The sequence below is a fragment of the Pseudorca crassidens genome, chromosome 4, assembly GCF_039906515.1.
Source record: "Pseudorca crassidens isolate mPseCra1 chromosome 4, mPseCra1.hap1, whole genome shotgun sequence".
NCBI lineage: Eukaryota > Metazoa > Chordata > Mammalia > Artiodactyla > Delphinidae > Pseudorca > Pseudorca crassidens.
In genome coordinates this window covers 63018490-63040635 of record NC_090299.1, presented here as the reverse complement: position 1 = coordinate 63040635, position 22146 = coordinate 63018490, and the positions used below count along the sequence as shown (strand labels likewise).

The 22146-nt window shown below is 42.7% G+C and overlaps 1 protein-coding gene across 1 annotated transcript in view; it reads left to right on the top strand.

Annotated features, from left to right (window-relative positions):
- Positions 1-22146, top strand: part of LOC137224124 (potassium/sodium hyperpolarization-activated cyclic nucleotide-gated channel 4-like) — an 82466-nt gene that overhangs the window by 37215 nt on the left and 23105 nt on the right. Inside the window, exon 6 of the mRNA XM_067737115.1 lies at positions 168-264. The gene's annotated coding sequence lies outside the window, so the exon portion shown is untranslated. The remainder of the gene's footprint in view (positions 1-167; positions 265-22146) is intronic.

Genomic DNA, 22146 nt, shown 5'->3' with positions numbered 1-22146 from the left:
CAAAAAAGCCAAGAACTGCTGCCGAATGTGTCTTAGACTAGGAAGGAATTAAAATGGCTTCACAAGATGAAAACATGGTCTAACACAAACACAGAGATATCCCCGAATACCTGTTTGCTTCCATAGCTCTAATAGGTCTGCACCTTCTCCTTTCCTCTAACAAACAGTGCAACGGATGAGTCTCTTTGGCAAGATCTTCACAGTTTCCAAGCAGCTCTTCATGACATGATCCGGAGTCTGGTTGAACGGTCTGGAGGGTTTCTGGTGAGTGGATGTGAAGACTTTGCACTTTCTTCATTGTCCCTAGAAAGAGCATTAACAATTAAAAACAATTTAAAAAAATTTCTTTAGGAAGACTAAAGAGTCAGAGAATAGCGTTTCCAGAGAAAGAAATGAAAACTGATTTTGACAACAGCAACTTGGAAGTGTAAAGTAAAAGTGGCAGGGTAAGATTTTTAAAGGAAAAGAAGGAAAAGTACTTGTTATCCAGATTTCATTTGCAAAGAGAATCAGTCCTTTGTGCCTGGCTTTGCCTCTGGGCCAGCAGGGGCCACAGGGCCACGCCCCAAGGTTGGTTTGGGATCCTTTCAGTCTCTTCCTCCTTTTCTTCCTTGCCCTCCTCCTCCCCTTCCTCCTCCTCCCCTTCCTCCTCCCCTTCCTCCTCCTCCTCCCCTCCTCCTCCTCCTCCTCCCCTCCTCCCATTCCTCCTCCTCCCCCTCCTCCTCCTCCCCTTCCTCCTCCTCCCCCTCCTCCTCCTCCCCTTCCTCCTCCTCCTCCCCCTCCTCCTCCCCTTCCTCCTCCCCCTCCTCCTCCTCCCCTTCTACCTCCTCCCCCTCCTCCTCCCCCTCCTCCCCTTCCTCCTCCTCCCCCTCCTCCCCCCTCCTCCTCCCCTTCCTCCTCCTCTTCCTCCTCCTCCCCTCCTCCTCCTCCCCCTCCTCCTCCCCTTCCTCCTCCTCCCCTTCTCCTCCTCCCCTTCTCCCCTCCTCCTCCCCCTCCTCCCCTCCTCCTCCCCCTCCTCCTCCCCCTCCTCCTCCCCCTCCTCCTCCCCCTCCCCCCTTCCCCTCCCACTCCTTCTTCTCTACTCTCTCACATGTGCGTACACACACACACACACACACACACACTCTCATCTTTAAAAGAAGCAAACTTTATCACCAGTGTTAGGATTTGGAACATCTTAAGGAGATGTTGACCACCACAAATATAGATTAGGAAAGGAAGTGAATTTTAGCTGAACCTGTTTTGAAAATACAGAATTTCTGTTTTAAGAACAAGCGGAAATAAATAAATAGAATTTTTTGAGCCTCTGTGAGTCCAAAGCTCCTATTAAGCTTTCTGAGAGAGTCAAAAGGCCAAAGTTTATCATTTGTCAAGTTATTACATAGATGCAATGATTCTATTAGATACTGGCCATAGAAGTTGCTCTCTAGAAGTTTACTTTCTAGTCTGGGAGACAGACCTCACATATGTGGAACAAACTAAGGAGAATAAAGTACAGTCAGACTTCTGAGAAGGGAAGGCTTAAGTAGGCTGGAAGAATGCATTAGATCAGCAACAGACAAATACTGAAAGTACTTCAATAGGGAAATGGGTAAATAAAAGTGGTGGTTTCGAACCATGGAGTACTATTCAGCAGCCAAAAGTATTGAAATAAATCTATATGAAGCCACATGGATAAGTTTCAAAATACTGTTAAATAAATAAAGCAATTTTTAGGATATGTATAGCATTATACCAAATATTTAAGAAAAACACATAAAATAACATCATTTATTCTGTGTGTGTGTGTGTGTGTGTGTGTGTGTGTGTGTGTGTATTTCTTTTTAAAGATTTGGAAGGAAACACCTTGACTCATAATCATGGTTACTTTTTGAGGATGGAGAGATCAGGATAAGGATGTCAGTCAAAAATCTCTTTAGTTTCCATGTGTTTTGTGCTGATTTTGCATTTCGTAATTTACTCTGCTGACTGGGAGTCTAGAGGCCCAGCTTTCTTCTGCAGAAAGCAGTTGACGGTTTTGTAAATATCTTGCCTTCTCTTAATACACCACATGTCTTCCTGGTAGCCAGGGCCTCTCAGAGGTCCCGAGAGCTGGGTCTCTTCCATTATTTTGAGGCTTCCAGCACAGTAATAAATGAAGAAATGCCAGAAGAATGTTACAATCAGCACAGTACATTTAAAATGTTTATATTTAGCCATTAAAGTTGTTCAATGAGTCCTTTCTCTTCAATCCTATCAGGGTATCTCTGTGATAACATCAAAAGTCTATATTTTAAATCCTGGGCCAATGGTCCTCCTGCTGCACTCCTCCAAGTGGCTCCAGGGAACCAGAGAAAGGCTCTGCGTGAAGCAGGCTGATGGAATGATAGTGGGAGGCGTGTGAAGGCAAGCTCTAGTGCCTTCAGTCCTTCCCCAGGGTTCGAGTTTTCCCCCAGGCCTGGCATTTGTATCTATTGGTCTCACCTGCAAAATGGGTTGAGTTTCAGCTCTATGCATGTGTCCTAGAACATCAAATGGAGAAAATTTCACCTTTCCAATCATCCTCCCCTGGCCCCGTCAGGGCATTTAAGGTCAAACGGGCTTTCAGTACACACTGTGTCAGCCCAGCCCAACACTGCCTCCCACCATGTTCAAAGAGAACTGGGGTTAAATGTATCGTCGGTACAGTTTCATAGACTGTAAAATGTCCAACCATTTGATTTTTTAAGTAGGAAATGTTCACCCCAAGAAAAAGTTGCAAAGGGGCATAAAATATTAAAACTTGCGTCTATTTCACTTTATAAAAGGGAAATGGATTTCATCTTTAAGTTTTTGCACTTGGTGAAGTTCTCATAAGTATCTGGAGAAGTTGATAGCCTTAGCCAATTATGAACACACTTCTGAAACGTTCTGAAGAGGTTTGTCCCTCTAGTCTCCCTCTTTTTAGTATTATATCGAGAGTTTATGTCTAATCTAAAGCATTCTCATTATGACAGCACTACTAATCATTTGAATGAATACATTCATATAAACAAATACTACACTCCAAAAAGAATCAAATGCTAATGCACATTTTATTAGATAAAAAGACAGACAATATAATCATACTTGAATTTCAGGGAATCAAATGTAGTAAAACAAAGTTTACATCAGAGCCCAGGGCCGGGTTTAGGTTAGCCATACATGCCTTCATTTTTCCAAGTTTGGAAAGTTTGCTCATTCGAGCTGAGGGCTACTTCACCAGACTAACAAAAAGGAAAATGTCTATCAGTTTTTTCTTTTGTTCTTTTCAGATCCTGTTCAAGTGCACACAGAACTAGCAGGTTCACCAGAAAAGCTATTGAGCATTTGCTGGAACACATTATGCAGGGTGAATTTCTTCTGGAATGTTGCCAAGGGTTTTTTATGCTTCTGTGGTAGGCATTTCTGGAACATTGTCATTTAGCCAAGCAAAGAACATTTGTTTAAAGGATAGAAAGTGTTTAAAAATTCTTGTTTGTTTAAAAGCAAGTTAAATAGCAATATGAGTTCAGGGTAGGGCAGGGAAAAGCACTTATTTCTCTAAGTGATCTGATTAGGTCATTTAATTTGGGGGGGGGGTGTTAACAGAGTCATAGTTTCTCCTAAAATAATTATATATTAATACTGTTTTCTAGAAAGTGTCTTCCAGTGCCTACTTTTCTTTGATGTGATTAGCTGTTTTTTTCAAAACTGAAAATTTACTTTAGAGATTTCTCACGTGTTTGTGTATATAGGAGCTACTAGTAATGGCTAAAAAAATTGGAAGTGCAGAGAACATGCTAAATTAGGATTTCTTTTTTCACTTATAATTCCAGAACTACATCAAAAAAATAAAATAAAAAAGGAAAATGTGAAAATATCTCTAAATTAGAGGAGATAATATTTTTAAAGTATTGCAAATTGGAGTATAAATCCCAAGTTCAAATTTTTTTTTTTTTTATGTTGGGGGTAGGAGTTTATTAATTTATTAATTTATTTTTGCTGTGTTGGGTCTTCGTTTCTGTGCGAGGGCTTTCTCTAGTTGTGGCAAGTGGGGGCCACTCTTCATCGCGGTGCGCGGGCCTCTCACTGTTGCGGCCCCTCTTGTTGCAGAGCACAGGCTCCAGACGCACAGGCTCAGTAGTTGTGGCTCACGGGCTTAGTTGCTCCGCGGCATGTGGGATCTTCCCAGACCAGGGCTCGAACCCGTGTCCCCTGCATTAGCAGGCAGATTCTCAACCACTGCGCCACCAGGGAAGCCCCCAAGTTCAAATTCTGACATGTTAAAAAATACAATACATAAACACTTTCCCAGAAATTCTTCTCTAATGAGTAGTAAAATCTTATCCCAAATCACTTCACTTTAAGAAGTTTCATTAATACCAATGTCTGCATCATACTCTCTGTAATACCCAGTGATATATATAAAGGCTCTTATTAAATGTGGCAAGGAAAAATCCTAAGTATAAAAATTTGAATTTTGTCTCTGCCATTCACTGGCTGTGTGATCTTGGGTAAGTTACTTAGCTTCTCTGAGCTTCAGTATCCTCATCAGTAAGATAGGAATAATAATACCTATCTCATGGGACTGTTGTAAGGATCAGAGATGTTTGTAAGGAATCTCAACAGAGCCTAGCATTTTGTAAAGGCTTAAAAAAATATTCATTTTTAAATGAGATAATATTAAAATATATATATATTCATCATTCATTCATCAATATTCATTCCTTTCTCATCTTTCCCAATCCATTCCACCAGTATAAGTCAATCTGGAGATTAAAATAGGCAAAACTGTGATCTAAGTTAGAACTGTGTTGTTTTAGTGTTAGGATATTCCTGGCTGCTTCATTTTACACTTGGACTTTAAATATACAAGTTTCTATAAACATTCTTTAAACAAAGTTAAACTGTTTTTATTTTGATGAAGCTAGGACTGAGTCTGATATAATGCTTGGAGAACTAAATGACATGCAGCAGAATTTTGTTTCTGTAGGGCTGACCCTATCATGAAAATGTACTCAGTGAAAAGTAAATATGGTGCTACCTTCTCCTACTCAGTATTTAAATTAACTCTTAAAGAAAAATATGACAATTCTCCTTTATACCTAAATACTATGGAATTCGCTGCCTCCTGTATTCAAGTTTGGGTTATGATCTTATACTTGGCTCCCTTCAATTGAGTTTTGTTATGTACTTGGCATGTTCCCAGAGCCAAACCTCCCATCTGTAACCTGCACCTACAGTTCACAGTATTCAGCCCAGAGAGCTCTGTACTTCCGGGCCACTCAGGTACCTGCAAGCTTGGGCTATGGGCTTTCACACTAGTTTCTTGGCCAGTTTAGACACTGCAAACATTTGGGCGTTCCAGTTTCTGCAATTTTGCTTTGGTTCTTTAAAAACAGCTCTTCCCCCACCCCTGGCACATCACCATTCTCCAAGGCATTCATTGTGAGATGGGAAGGCTGGTGTCTGTCATTTGCATTCCAGATTGAAATGAACAGAATCTAGACTTTCTCTCTCTCTCTCTCTTTCTTTGGTGCCATGACAAACAAAGGAAGATATGAGATGTGTTTATTTTTTTGTAAAATGCAGAAGTATCATTTCCAGGAGATGTTGAGGTTTCCTCATTTGCTTTGGACTGTTTGCATAAACTATAGCCCCATGCTTTTTTAAATGAACATTTTTAAAAATTAATTAATTAATTAATTAATTTGGCTGTGTTGGGTCTTAGTTGTGGCACGCAGGATCTTCGTTGTGGCATGCGGGGGCTTTCATTGCGGCAAGCGGACTCTTGGTTGCAACGTGTGGGCTTCTTTCTAGTTGTGGCGCATGGGCTCCAGAGTGTGGGGCTCAGTAGTTGCAGCACACAGGCTTAGTTGCATGTGGGATCTTAGTGCTCTGACCAGGGATCGAACCCGTGTCCCCTGCACTGAAAGGCAGATTCTCAACCACTGGATCACCAGGGAAGTCCCCATAGCCCCAGTTTTTAATAGATACGTGGAAAGTATGAATTTGGTGGAGATGTTGAGAGGAGAAGATGGTGATGTGGGAAAACTATTTCTTTCTCCTTTGCCATGAGGCATTTAATTCCTGGAAAGAACATATATAATGGCAAATAAAACGTCTTGGTCTTTGGGGCCAGAATATCTGTTGTGAGTGTGTGTTATGAGTCTCGCAGAGGCTCGGTGCAGGTTTGTGCATTTACGGCTCTCACAGCCTTGGCTCCTGTGGTTCTTCCCCCTGCACAGCATATTCTTCCAAGGCAAAGCAGCTTGCTGTTAGACCAGGATCTTTGGATAAAGAAGAACAGATATGATAAATTCATAACAATTTCCGATTTCTTTTACAAGAACCATTTAAAAAGAGAATGTTAGGAAAGAGTGGCACCAAAATGGCACCCTCCCTCAAATGGATTCTAGTCTGAGGGGTGGAGTTGGAGGCAGATGTGATATGACATAAATGGGGGTTCTTAAATATTTAAAAATATTTATTGGGAGGATAATACTGAGAATCTATGGGTCAATATAATGCTATTTAACATTATAAGTTTTGGTTAAGGTAAACCATTAAAATTTGGAGAGTTTACAGCTCAGGCGTCAGCATTACTTCCCACCTTCCCTCTTCCTCCCACCATCTTCTTCCTCTCTTCTCAGCTTCTCTCTTGCAATGGGCAAGAAACCTGTCTTCTTCAAGATGCTTGTGACGTAGTAAAGGAGACCTCTAGGCAAAAAAATGCAGATAGGCCAGAGTGAAAAGGGCTATAGAGAAAAGGATATGTACCTGCCACAAAGGGAATTCAGAAGCATCAATCCAGAAGGGCTTCACGGAGGAGGTGTCTTGCAGATGCCTAGACAAACAGGAAGTGAGGAGCTAGTGGTGGCGATGGGATCCTGTGGAACTAGCACAGACAAAGGGAAAAGGCATATGAACGCTAATAATAGTAAGAGTGCCTAGTACTTGTTGAGAGTTTATTGTGTGCAGCCCCCTGCCAACTATTTTTCATGGATTATCTCATTGAATTCTCACATGAAAGTTTTGGGGCAGATTTTATCCCTATTTTAATCAAGAGAAAATTGAAGCAGAGCAAGGTTATGCTGCTTGCCCACAGCTGCACGCTAGAGAGTGGGAGAGCCGGGATCTGAACCCCAGAGCCCAGGTTCTTAACCTCTTCAGCAAGGGCCTGCTGTTTGGGGACTATTGAGCGGCTCGATACAGCTAGAGCCCAGTCTGTTTCTTGAAGGTGTGGTGGGAGATTGTTTCATTTTTATCTGGGGAGTGATATGTTTCCTAATGAAAAATCTGGTCAGAATTTGCAGATGGTTTTTTTGGGGGGGTGGAGGTGGGAGATGGGATGGGGTGGGGTGCTGGAGGTGATGGTAGAGGTGTAGAGGGGAGCTGGGGTGTAGCACACTTGGGGGCAAGAGAATAATGAGGAGACTCCTGCCATCTCAGGTAAGAGATACTGATGATGAAGATGATAGTTACTGTTTAACTGCGTCCTTACCATGTGCCACCATATCCTTATTTAATCTTCACAGTTGCCCCATGAGATAAATAGTCATACTCTCAATGTACAAATGAAGGGACTGAGGCTCTCAGAGGTTAAATAACTTGACTAACGTCACACTGAAGGTAAGAAGCAGAGCCGGAACACGGATAAGGGTCTGTCTGATTTCAGACTCTTAACCCTTAAGCTGACAGCATGCTATGGTAAGTGAGGTAGGCGTACTTAGGGAAGCGTAGGGCTCCTGAAGTGTCATCCAAGTGTGGAGATGTCTAGGAAATAATAGAAATGTACACATTTGGAAACTTGGAAGCTGACAGGTGACAGAGTCCGGGGGAGTGAATGTGTGTACAGGAAAATGTTGGATGAGGATGGTGTCCTGGGAACCACTCCATGGAGGGAGACAAGATGGAACATGAAAGACCTTTAGAAGAGGAGATGGGGAATGAAGACCCTACCCCTGGGCTCTGTGACTCACCCACTGGGTGAGTTGTGGACAAGACCCTTACTTGGCATCTCAACCCCAGCACCTGTGAAAATGAAGAAAAGAACCCACTTCCCCATCATCAGTGAGGTGCATAAACATGCTTTAAGAACTCCAAAATTCTTCACGACAGAATGTGTATGAAGGCAAGAAGAGAGCAGTGGAGGCTCTGAGCCCAACAAGTGGGCTGAGGATGCTGGGGGAGCAGAGCTGTGCACTTTTAAGTAGGACAAGGGGAAGTTACTGAGATGTGCCTGTGGGCTGGGTTTGGATGGAAACTCTGGAAGAAAAAACTCCCTAAGGAAGTTTCAATAGTAGGACGAGAGAGAGGAACAGGAAGAGAGAAACTCTGAAGAATGTAAGTGAAGAGGCTGGTGCCACAGGAGGAACCTGGTCTGGGTCTGTAAGGTGGGGATTCCTGCCGCATCTCTGACCCTAACAGGCTCTTTGCCCTTTAGCACGTTGGCCTCCACTTTCTGGGCTTCTGTAAAAATGATTCGTTTGGTTAGCATAGATGGACCAAACCAGCCCAAATTGTGAGTAACGAGTACCACTGTATCTTACCCCTGGTCTCTGGCTCTGTGACACTGTGTTGAGAAGGTGGGTGAGGCCAAGAGAACAGAAGTCAGGGTTGATGAGTGAAATCTGCTGATGGTGTGTAATGAGGGTGGTGCTTCATCCAGGCCCCTGACCCAGCCCCAAGCAAACAGGAGACTCACAGTCCAGGACACTGAGAAGGGTCCGAGGAGAGCCCTCTCTGGAATTCTGGGGACAAGGTAATTACCCGTGAGATGTCAGCCTTGTGGCCTTGCCCCTATGGGGTGGACCTGGCTCCTTGGGAAAAGTCTCTGCTTTGTGAGGAGACTGAAAGAGGGCGTGCTGGGAGTGGCCAGATTCTTCTGAAAGGTGACTCCTGGGGTCTGGGCCAAGAAAGGTTTATGAACAGGAAAGGGGATTCACAGCAGGGCATACTTGAGAGGAATTGTTTAAGGCTTTAAACCCTTGCCAAGGCAAGTAACATGAGCCGGGACCTATAAGTTACTTTGGATCGATCTATCTATCATCTGTCTATCTATCTATCATCTATCCTGTGTAACCTGAAAATCCCCGGCAGCATTTGTGTTTTTGAACTCCAGAGTGTGCCTCATGGGGAGGATGGAGTGGGGGAAGGGATTCCGCTGGGGACAGACAAAAGTGGGGATGCACTAGCTTTGAAGACCGAATTTCCTCCGTTTTTATGCCTGGGGTGTAACCAGAGACCAGTGTCAACAAGGAATCTGGCTCAGGAACGCTTTTGTTTGCAGCTCTCCTTGGGGCGTGACTTGCTTTTATCAGAGGTCAATGAATTGTAAATTGTGTAATTTCAGGTTCTGCTGAACGAGGGTAGGGGGGACTTTTGAGGGGGGTGGATGGTGGCACTCAGGCATCTAGGAAACTCTTGGTGTCTGTCTGTGAGTCCAGACCTGGCCGCGTGGGACTTCACAGGGGAGAAGAAAATATACGTGGATTAGGGTGTTTACGTCTGAATTTGCTATAGCAAATGGATCTGTGTCAAATCTCCAAAACAAGTTAATATCCTATGTTCAGACCAGCAAAAGCAATAAAACCAAAAAAAAAAAAAAAACCCCCAAAAAAGCAATAAAACCAGTTTTTGGTATGCTTGATTACACTTTTCTGGTTAAAACTATTTGTTGTGACCTACAAAGGTATATACCCTATGCTGTGGGGAAGGGTACCAAACGGGGAGCTTCCAAAAGTCTTAGTCATTTGTTTTTAAACAATTTTTTGACTTCTATTTTTTATTTTAAATTTTTAAATGGAAGTATAGTTGACGTATAATATATTAGTTTCAGGTGTGCAACATAGCGATTTGACATTTATATACATTAGAAATTGATCACCAGGATGAGTCTAGTAACCATCAGTCACCATACAATATTATTACAATATTATTGACTATATTCTCTGGGCTATATATTACATCCCCATGACTTGTTTATTTTATAACTGGAAGTTTGTACCTCTGGATCTCTTTCACCTATTTCGATGTACCTTTCCCTCTAGCGACCACCAGTTTCTCTGTATCTATGAGTCTGTATCTGTTTTGCTCGTTTTGTTTTTTAGATTCCACATACAAGTGAAATCATGCAATATTTGTCTTTCTCTGTCTGATTTATTTCACTTAGCACAATACCCTCTAGGTCCATCCATGTTGTTGCAAACAGCAAGATTTCATTCTTTTTTATGGCTCAGTAATATCCCATTGTGTACATAGGTCTTAAGCATTTTTTATCTACATTTCCCCTCCTATACCCTAGGATTTACAAAAGACTTGCTATTTATTCATGCACTCAACAAAAATCTATTGAGGATTTATCTTATTGCAGCCACTGTTCTAGGGGCTGAGGACAAAGAAATCAAACAAGCTATTGCTCTCCCAGAACCTACAATCTACTGGGGTGGGCCAGACAATAAAATTAATGTGTTGTATAATCTACCAACTAGTGAGACCTGCTAGGAAGAGAAATATAGAGGGCTCTAGGAGATGGAAAGGAGTAGTATCTCTGAGGAAGTGGAGTTGGAGCAGAAGTGAGGGAGTGAGCCCTGAGGCTGACTGAAGGAAGCAAGTCCAAGACAAAAGGGGCGGGGCTTCCCTGGTGGAGCAGTGGTTGAGAATCTGCCTGCTAATGCAGGGGACACGGGTTCGAGCCCTGGTCTGGGAAGATCCCACATGCTGCGGAGCAACTAGGCCCGTGAGCCACAACTCCTGAGCCTGCGGGTCTGGAGCCTGTGCTCCGCAACAAGAGAGGCCGCGATAGTGAGAGGCCCGCGCACCGTGATGAAGAGTGGCCCCCAGTTGCCACAACTAGAGAAAGCCCTCGCACAGAAACGAAGACCCAACACAGCCAAAACTAAATAAATAAATTAAAAAAAAAAAAAAGAAAGAAAAGGGGTGTCCAGAGAGGGCTCAGGGAAAACGGTAGGCAGTGAGGTCAGAGGGAATCCGGAAGCAGAGGCGGTACAGACCTTGTGGGGCTTTGTGGGTCACCACAAGGACTTTGGATTTTACCCTGAAGGAGGTGGGAAGCTTGTGGAGGGTTTTCAGTAGAAGTGGGACAGGATCCTTCTGGCTGCTGCTTTTAAAATAAATTGAATAGGGCAAAAATGGAAGTATGAAAACAGGATTCGATAATCTAAGCAAGAGATGATGGTAACTTAGACTAAGGATTTACCAGATTCTAAATTTTTTGAAGGAATAACTGGCAAGATTTTCTGATGAAGGGAATGTGAGCCTGGAAAGAAAGAAGCAAAGATGAGTCAAGGTCTTGGGTCGGAGCAGCTGGAGGAATAGACCTGTTGTTTACTAAGATGGGGAAGCCTGTTGGAGGTACAGGTTTGGAGATAGGGGAGCCAGAATTTGGCTTTGGAATTAAGTCTATCAGATGCCTAGTAGAGAAGTCTAATAGACTGTTGGATACATGAGCCTGGAGTTCAGGGGGGAGGATAGGGTTAGAAGTATAAATTGGGGAGTGGGAAGCACATAAAAAAATTGAAACTATGGATGGAATAAGGTCACCTAGGAAGAGAGAGTATAGGTGGAACAGAAAGCAACCTGGGGCTGAGCTTTGGGAACCCCAGCATTAGTGGTTGGGGATATGAGAAGAACCAGCCAAGGTGATGAGGAACCAGTGAGACAGGAAGAAAGAGGAAAGTCCCAGAGAACAAGGGGAGAAGCTATTTCAAGAAGGGCGTATCCAATTGGGTCAGATGCTGCTGAGAAGTGAAGTACAAAGAGGACTTAAAATTAGTCATTGACTTTGGAACATGGAAGTCATTGATGAGTTTCACAAAAGCAGTTTTAGTGGAATTGTGGGGATGAAAACCTAATTTGGAGTAGTTTCAAAACAGAGTGGAAAAAGAGTAAGTGGAGATAGTGGAGATGTAGATAATTTTTTCAAGAAATTAGGTATAAAGAGAAGCAAAAAAACATGGCAGTCTCTAATATGGCCCCGTAACTTGTTAGGAGCTGTTTTTCAAACAGAAGTTCATTCTCTTCTCAAGAAGGTGGCTCCAGAGGGACCGTAGGAGTCTATCCTATGGCTCTCCTATTGGGGCTTGCCAAGGACTCTACACAGCATCCCTGTCCATCACAGATACCTCTGGCACTGTTGGATCTGCTGGATCATATGAACCAAGGGCACCTTGCATGGCAGCCTGGATCTACTGCAGAGCCCTCTCTTGTTCTGGGCCCCATTCAAAACCATGAATGTCTTAAATCACCCAGTACATATGTTGGAGCAGTATTCCCTACTATAGGTTATGTTTATCCAAAACCCAAAGGGGCTTACCAAGCATTGGATTTCTTTCTTTGTAGTAGTAAGCCCAAAGTGTAATAACTTGTTCTTTATCTGGGAGGGGATATCCTGACATGCATTAGATCATTGAATCCCTGAAAACTTCACTAGTGTGGGAGACATTGCAGGATCCTTTCTCAAGGGAACCCAGGTTTGGGGTCTGAGAACTGACTCAGATCTGGAGATTATGGGCACATCAACATTCTCCTTGATAGCTCTTGACTTTTTTTTTCTTGTTATAAAATCGTGTAATACCTTTATTGGCTGATCGTCTAACCCAGTCCCAGGAACACCACGGTCTATTAGCCATCATCAAAACCCTTGTGGGTAGAGGCACTCTGGTTGTCCCTCTGGGCTTGTTGTAGTTTATGTTCACCTTGACTCTGATGGTTAAGCACTGACCTCTGGCCTTTATTATTCTGGAATCCCATCATTCCCACGGAGACTATGGAGCCCAATTATATGGCAGAGTCACCTCTTCTCACCCTGGCCTACAGTGGACAGTCATCTCTAAGCTTCTCAGAGATGTAGTTGCCCCTGACTGACATACTCCTTATTGCCTAAAGCAGGGAAATGTCCTCTGAACCCTCCCAGGAAGCATAGATCTCACATAAATGTTGTTCGAACATTTCTGTCTCCCTGAGCATTCCGACCCCTTCTTCAATGTTCTGCCATTGTACTGCAGCCTCTCCCTGTAACTTACTGTAAGGCATCGTGTCCAAGCTTCAAGGAGCCATTCAGAAATACAGTCATCCTAACTTTAAGGGGGTTCCCAATCCAACAACCCCTCCCTCGCCTTTGTATTCTGCTCCCCTCCTTCCTCTCCTGTTTATCATCTTTGAACTCGCTCCCACATGTGTCCCCCCTAGTTCATGCCGGTACATCTTAGCCAAGTCCTGCAGCTGTTTCTGAGGATAGGACATCTTCTTCCAGACCAGGCACTGTATTTCTTCACTTGGACTACCTTGAGACCTAACCCCAGTTATTCAATCAAAAGTAAAGAATGGAGGCAGGGGCGGATGATGAGGAAGGCAACATCGTTTTGTCATAGTCACTGTCAAGAATCTAGTCTCACCCAGATCTGGAGAATAAAATAGAAGCAACGTTCAGGTAAATATCAGTCAACTAATGGAATATTTTTGGTGAAATAAAAGAAGCCAGGAAATGTACCCTCAGACTCCAGGCTTCTCCCTGCAGGATTGGGAAGAAGTTGGTGGTGGCGAAGTGTGGATGAGGCCGAAGGGGACTGGGAAGGATATTCAGTGCACTCCGTTTGGAGAGTTTTCGTAGGTGGCGTGCAGTTCCAGATCTCTGATCCTTGCAAGCAAAATGACACCATAGACTCTTTCATTTGTCTATTCATTCATTCAATATTTATTGGAAGCCTCTTATGCTAGTCACTCTGTTAGGTGCTTGGGTTCAAAGACAAGTACTACCCTGTCTTTATTTTTCAGAAATTCAGAGTGTAGTGGCAAGCGGACAGATATGCGACTTATTATTGGTCACCTTACATGTGCTAGAACAGAGGAACGTAAAGGATGCTATGGGAGTCCAGACGAAATTACAAAAACACTCTTGCCTGTTGTGTGTGCACACAAAGGAGGAGCTATATAATGCCTTGTCTAGTTTCTTATCTCACCACACTTCCATTCCTCGTTCCTAGAGCCACTTGACCATTGCTGGTCAGGGTTAATTTAAAGAATCTTGGTTTGGTAGCTCAGAGGACTATGAAGCCAACCTTCCTTTCTGTTCTCAGCATCTGCATGTAGTTTCTTAATCTGTTTTTGTGACCCATCTCCTCTTGTCCCCCAATTCCATTGTCTTAAATATCTTTCCTACTCTTATACCTGTTGTACTCTCACAGATCCCCTGACTCCTTCTTGCCTAAAGCCTAGACTTTTGGGCAAATCCTAGTTCCTTTTCTCTCTACCTGTCTTGGGAGAAGGGACAAGTATCTTAACAGGTGCACTAGTTAGCACTTTAATTTCAGCCTTATAACTATTTCCATTTTATAAATGAGGCCCAAGGAAGTTAAGGAATTTGCCCAATTCACACAGCTAGAAAAGTAAAAAGGCAAGATTTTGAATTCAGGTCCGATATTCAGAGTACTGACCCATACCTTAAAGGCTCCCAGATGACCAAGCATTTCTAAAACATTCAGTCGCAAAGCTTTTCTATTCAAAGTCTCACAGGAGCAGAGAAAAAGCACTAAAAGACTGTCTTGTACTTTTATAATCTCTTCAAACATCTTGTCCCCACTACATACCCTCAGACTCATAAAGCACTTATATCCTTCCTCCAGGAAGTATATGCATTTCTAGTGAATATAAGCCTAGAGGTGGAATTCCTGGGTTATACAGAATGCACATATATATCCCTGCTTAGTAAATATCACCAAATAGTTGATCAAAGTGATCACGCCAGCTTACGTTTCCACCAACGGTGTACGTGCTAATTATCCTCATCAACATTTGGTGTTGTCAGTCATTTGAATTTTAGCCATTCTGGTGAGTTTGTAGTAGAATCTCATTGAGGTATTAATTGCATTTATCTGATCATTAATGAGGTTGAGCATTTAATAAGTATAATGTAATAAGTATATAGATGGTTCCTGACTTATGATGGCTCAACTTAGGATTTTTCGACTTTACAAAGGTGTGAAAGTTGAAGGTTATTTTCTTCCAGCAATTTGAAGCTGTTATTCCATTGTCTTTTGGCTTCCAGTGTTGCTGTTGAGAAATTAGCTGTCAGTTTAATTATTGCTCCTGTGATGGCAGTCTGTATTCTCCCTCTGGCTGCTTTTAAGATATTTTCTTTGTTTATGGTCTTTAGCACTTTTACTTTAAAGTAACCAGGTTTGACTTTATTTTCAGTTTTGGATTTCTTGAATCTGTCAATTGATACATGTAATTAGTTTTGGAAAAGCCTCAGCTATTACCTCTTCAAGTCATATTTCTGTTCCATTATCTCTGTCTTCACCCTGCAGGACTTCAATTAAGCATACATAAAACTTTTCATTGGTTTTTTATGTCAGTGCCATGGTCTGAGAAAAGTGCAGTACAAAATTTGAGAGTAAGCATTTTGAAGACTTTATAGCAACTGACAAAGTAATTTTATGCCTTATGAATCTAATAAAAATTAGCACTTATATTTGGGTATGCCTATTTCTTATTTCACTGTTCTACTATTATTAAGTAAAGCCAATACTTAAGAACAAAGAAAGCTATAGAGCAGCTATAAAAAGCAAGCACAAAAACTCACAAAGAATAGTCATCTCAGGCCAATAAGTATAGGAACAAGCAGCTTTAACAGCTTTCGTAGACCCTAAGAACATCTCAGAGTCCACACAATGAGGATCATGAATTATCCAGAAAAGATCATATACTGTTTTTATTTCCTTTTTTTTAAAGATAAAACATATAATGCACATTTTCTTGTCTTCTTTAACAATGTGTTGTTCTTAAGGAAGTTTTGGCAGTCTAGAAAGGTATTTTCTCTGGAGCAGTGGTTCTCAAACTACCATGCATCAGAATCACCTGGAGGGCTTACTAAACACAGATTGATGGACCCCACCTTCAGAATTTTTGATTCAGCGGTTTGCATTTTTAATAAATTCCCAGAGTGATACCAATGTTATTGGTCTGGGCACCACATTTTGAGGACCTCTGTTTTGGAGCATCCACGTCTCTGATAAATAAAGCATTGTAGTGCTAAAGAACCAGGAGTAGTAATATTTAGGCAGAATATGGAGTAAAATAAAATCCAAATGCTTTACTATGATATTCAAGGCCCTGCATGATGTAGCCCCTGCACAATGTAGTCTATCTCACATTGTGTTTCTTTTTTTTGCATTGGCCTTCATTCTGGGCCTTAAAGACACCAAGCTCATTTCTGTCTCAAGGCTGCGCTTGCTGTTCCCTCTTGGTGGGGCTCTTCTCTCCCAGATTATGGCTCTCCCTGTGTCATCGCTGAAGGCCTAGCTCCAAATGTTACCTTTTCAGAGAGGTGTTCTCTACTTAAAGAAGCCATTCTCTATTACACTTCCCACTCTCCTAGTTTATTCTCTTCGTGTCACTTATCATGAGCTGAAATTGACATTTTATTTTCTTGTTGGAAAATTCCAATAAAGCAGACGTCTTGTCTCTTAGGTTCTTTTTGCTATCTCCAGCCTGGAATGGGGCCTGATATGTTGTAGGTGCTCACTAGATATCTGTTGCTTGGAAACACCGATGTTTGGCATGGGGCTTTTACTTTATACCTTGTTTCTGAGGGGAAATGAAGGGCACTGAAAAAGGAACATGGCAACCTGAGGAATATGAAACATGGCCCCTCCCTCACCTGCCTTACTACATGTTAAAGCTGCCAGGATTCTTCCTGGTTTATGATGCGAAGGAAAAGGGGTCTGTATTTTCTCTGCCTCCACACTGTCTTCTACACCCTAGGTTGCCTCATAAGAAGACAAGATGGTGACTTGGGCAACACTTTTCACTCTCAGGGATTCCAGAGAGTTGCTAAATGGGTCACTTTTTCATACATCCAGAACACTCCTAACTTGTATAAGTGATTCTCTGCAGGATGGCTGGCCTCTGTCAAGTTGTCCCCAACTACAGTGAGGGAAGTAGAGCTGCTTCTCTACCTCTATTGAGTGCCAGGTGGGCTCTGTCTGTGGGTGCTCCTCTCAGGTACCTCCAGCTGCTTGGAATCCCAGGTTAGGAATGGACCTGATCGATCCCGTTGGAGAAGATATGGGCCACTAAGATGAACAAAGAAGCCGACCTGCTTACTCAGATATTTAAAGCTGTATTTGTTTTCCTCTCAGTGGTTTGCTCATTAAAAATTGAGTGCCTGTACCCATGCTGGCTGCAGACAAGACCTGCACATTCTCCCTACAGACAATTGCTGGTGATCTGAGCTGACTCACCCCCATACCCTCCCTTCCCCATGGCTCTGCCCCGGCGCCTGGTCTTGGAAGGTTGGCATTCTTGTTATAATCTCAGGCTGCTGCCCTGAGCCATAGGCAAAAGCAATAGGGCTTTCTTTAGGGAATTCAGGAGTGAGCCTCATGGGCTAGCCACTGATTTTTATTGCTGTTTGCATGAGGTTTGGGGGAGGGTTTTTCCCAAACAGGGAAAATTGAGAGTCCTTTCGGTTGGGGATGTTCTCTATCCCCATAGCACTAGGGTTGAAAATGTTTACACAGATACATTTCATATTTTATCTCTCCTTTAGATAGGCATGTAGAATATTCCAACTACACTAACTTCTTTCACTTCTGCCCTTTATCTGTGTTAAAGCCAGTTAAAGACACTGGTACTTGATTAGTGACTTTGGCATTGCTTGCACATCTTGTCGTGCTGGGAATGAACTGAAGATGGTTGTGACGAGAAGCAGAGGTTGTGGGTGGGAGGCTTTGGCAGGTCTCAGAGGAGCTGCCTTGAGGGTTTTGTTAAGCCAGCTCATCTGCTTCTAGAGCTTTCCGTGTTTATGTGGGAGTTCACACATCAATTTGTTAAGTACTTACTCTATACCAGGCACCCCTTCCAGTTAGGTGCTGGGGGTACCAAGACTAATAGAATTCTTTCTTTGCCTTCAAGGACCTCAGAATCTTATTGGGAGAGGGACCTGTCATGGTGACTTCAAGACGGCTATACATTCCTTTTATTCCTTCTCTTGAATTTGAGCTTGTCCTATCACTAGCTTTGACCAGTAGAATGTGGTGGAAGTAACTTCCAAGCTTGGGCCTTAAGGGATCTACAGCTTCGGCTTTTGCCACTTAAAATGCTTCTTCTTGGAAGACAGCCACCATGTAAGGAGCCAATCTACCCTAAGACCACCATGCTGTGAGGAAGCCCAAGCTAGCCACATGGAGCAAGAATGTGAGAGGAATGCTGAGGCACTACACATGTGAGTGAACCCTTCATGGGCCTTCCATTCAGTCCAGTGGCTAAATGAATGCAGCTGAGTGAATGACCTCAGCTGATGCCATATGGAGCAGAAGACCCACCCAACCAAGCTTAACCTAAATTCTTGACCCATAAAATTGTGAGCAAATAAAATGGCTGTTGTTTGAAGTCATTAAGTTTTGGGATATGTTGTTATGCAGCTCGAGATAATTAAAGCATACACATATATTCTTGATGGAGGTATGATTAGGACGTTATAGGAATATAGAAGAAGATACCTGTCACAGACTTAGAGAGAGAACTTATGGTTACCAGGGGGAAAGGGTTGGGCAGGGAGGGATAGACTGGGAGTTTGGGATTAACATGTACACACTACTACATTTAAAATAGATAACCAACAAGGACGTACTGTACAGCACAGGGAACTCAGCTCAATATTCTGTAGTAACCTAAATGGGAAAAGAATTTGAAAAAGACTTGATACTTGTATGGGTATAACTGAATCACTTTGCTGTACACCTGTAACTAACACATCATTGTTAATCAACTATACTCTGATATAAAATAAAAATTTTTTAAAATATACAATTGTGAGAAATAGTGAGAGATCCTGTGCACACTCCACCCAATTCCTTCAGTGGTTAAATCTTGCAAAACTGTAGTACAATATCACAACCAGAATATTAGCACTGAGGTAATCATGGTATAGAACTTTTCCATCACTACAAGGATTCCTTGCATTGCCCTTTTATACCCACACCTATTTCCCTTCCACCTCCACCCAACCCTTAACCCTTGGCACTGGTCAGTTTTATATTCTGTTATTTCAAGAATATTATGTAAATTACATTAACATAAAAATTAACATTATATAATAAATTAAAGTATTGATACTTAATCTTTTGAAAAAAAAAAAAAAAGAGGAAGATACCTGAGCCAGTGTGTGGTGATGAGAAGATGGTTATAGAATGCTTCCCAAAGAGGCTTGCTTGAGTAGAATCTTCTCTAAAGACTCAAATGTGAGCCAGGCTTGGGGGAGGGTAAAATTTGTCTAGATACAGGGGAATTGAGCAAATTAGCACAGAGGTGATTAACAGCATGGTAACATATGTGAGGGGACTTCAAGCAACTGTAAGATAAGGAGTAATGGACAGGTTGCAGAGATGTTCTTCATCATCATCATAGTAATAGCAATAGATTACATCTCTTGAACACTTACTATGTGCCAGATACTAACCTATGGTTTTATATATATTAACTCATTTAATTCTCACAACAGCCCTGTATTATTATTCCCTTTTTACATCAGAAGAAAATGAGGGACAAGGAAATAAGTAACTTGCTCAAGGGCACATGGCTGGCAAGTACAGAGTAGAGATGTGAACGCAGACAAAGGTCTTGGAGAACTTTGTGTGCCTCCTTAAAGAGCTTGGGATTTGTTCCGTAGGTGATGGGAAGTGACCCAAAGGTTTTAAGTAAGGGAGTGACATGGTCATGTTGAAAGATTCTGTAGTCTTTGTAATTTCCCTGTCTTTCGTTATTTTCTTTGCCTGTTACCTATTTCTCTACAGTGACTAGCAGTGAACTCTTTAAAATAAGCAGGGCCTGTGAGCTTATCTTTGAAGGCTACAAGGAAAGAGGGAGGAGTGGGGGACACGTGCTAGTCCACAGCTGGTCATGGGGATGGAGAGGAGGACAGAACGCCCAGGGAGAGAATGGGTGTGGCAGCCGCCAAGAGAGAAAAGTGGGCCATATCCTTGACCTCACGGCAGGATAAGAACAGCAGCATATGGGAGCCAGCCTGTTCTAAGACCTTTAGGCTGAGGCACTGATAGGCTCATGGGCTGTGCAGACAATCTGCCTTCCTCTCTTTCCTCCTCCCCATGGCCTTTCAGGTGATTAGCATCAAAATATTAAAAACAGCTGTTAGATTTCCAGTGGTGATTAGTAAAGAAGAGAGCATTTCACATCAATTCAGAAATGCTCATCTGGCCATGGCCATTGCTTTCTGAAGGAACCCCACCTCCACTGCCCCCGGGAGCCATTGAATAGCTTCTCCTGCACACACCACACTCACTTTCTCTCTGTCCCCTGCTCTGTTGACTGTGGATGGTAGGGCCGACTCAGTAGAGTCTTAATCTGTATGCAGACTCTTCACGTCCTCCTTAGATTTTGTGCAAGGAAGGAAGAGACGGAGTGTATAAGAAGAAAGAAGTCTGGCTTAGGTTCTAGCAGAAGCTAGGAGATCCAGCCCTCAGACGTGGGTTGGCTGATGGTAGCTTTGTGTGATATGGACAAATGTCTGGAAGTCTCTAGGTCCCAAGGTCCTCGTCTGTAATATGAGGGTGTTGGTTGAAGACTAATCTCACCACAAATAATAAAAATAACCATAGCTGATGTTTATGGAGCAGGTACTAAAAGCCTGACCCCATGCTAAGCATTTTGTGCACCTTATTTATTTAATCCTCACCATAACCCGAGCTCAGTGAAGCTCACTGAAGCCTTTCCTGATCATCCTATCTAAAACTCCCTGTATTAATCATCTATTGCTGTGTTACAAATGACTTCAAATCTTAGTAGCTTCAAAAACCACAATAAAAATTATAGTCACAAAATTTTTGTGGGTCAGAATTCCAGAGCAGCTTGGCTGACTGGTTACGGCTTGGAGTCTTTTATGAGTTTGCTGGGGCTGCAGTCATCACTTTCAACATGGCAGGTAGACATTGGCTATTGGCAAGGTCAGCACTGGCTATTGGCAAGAGGCTCCTTTCATCACCACCTTGCCATAGTGCTATCCATGAGACCATTCGAATGTTCTCACAACACAGGAGCTGGCTTCCCCAAGAGTAAGTGATCCAAGAGAGAGCACGGTAGAACCTGCAATGTCTTTAATGACCTGTGCATGTATGTATACAAAGACGGGACCACTGGGAGGTGATGGTCATCAGGGGCCATCTTTGAAGCTGGCCGTCACCTTCCCACTAAATTTATATCATATTACTGTGTATTACCTTTAATAGCACTTCTCTGAAATTATCTCTTTTTGTTTACTTGAGACTCGTTTCCTCCCTGCTGGAATGTAAGTGTCCTGAGAGCAGGGATTTCATCTTTTAAAAATTAATTAATTAATGGCTGCATTGGGTCTTCGTTTCTGCACGCGGGCTTTCTCTAGTTGCGGTGAGTGGGGCCTACTCTTCGATATGGTGCTCGGGCTTCTCATTGTGGTGGCTTTTCTTGTTGCGGAGCACGGGCTCTAGGTGCACAGGCTTCAGTAGCTGTGGGGTGCGAGCTCAGTAGTTGTGGTTCGCAGGCTCTAGAATGCAGGCTCAAGTAGTTGTGGTGCACGGGCTTAGTCCCTCATCTTTTTTTATTGCTGTATCCTTAGCACCTACAATAAGGTCAGGTGCATAGTTGATGCTTAGTACTGAGCATGGGGTAGGTACCATCATTATGCCAGTTTCAGATGCAGAAACAGAGGTTCAGAGAAGTTAAATAATTTGCCTGAAGCCACATAGATAGTAAGTGTTGGAGCTGGGATAGCAACTTGTATGTAGGAACTGATAACAATCTACATAGACAGCATTCAATGAATAATTGAATAATTATAATCAAACTGGATAATTCCAGTGCTGTCATTATGTGAGTGAAATTATCTGTGGAGTAGAGAGCAGGACAACATGAAGGAGGAGGGCTGGGAGAATTCCTGAATAATAGCGAAAAACTAGGAGGAAGTATGTATGTGTCTATATAAATGGATATGTGTACATGGTTGAGAAGGTTGTGAGAGATAAATAGAGATATATATAGAGATAGGTAGATAGGTAGGTAGAGGATGTGTGGGTATGGTAGTTGGATCGTTAAAGAGGAGATAATGTACTCAGAGCAGCTGTTATGACACAGACCTAGAGATAATACTTTGAC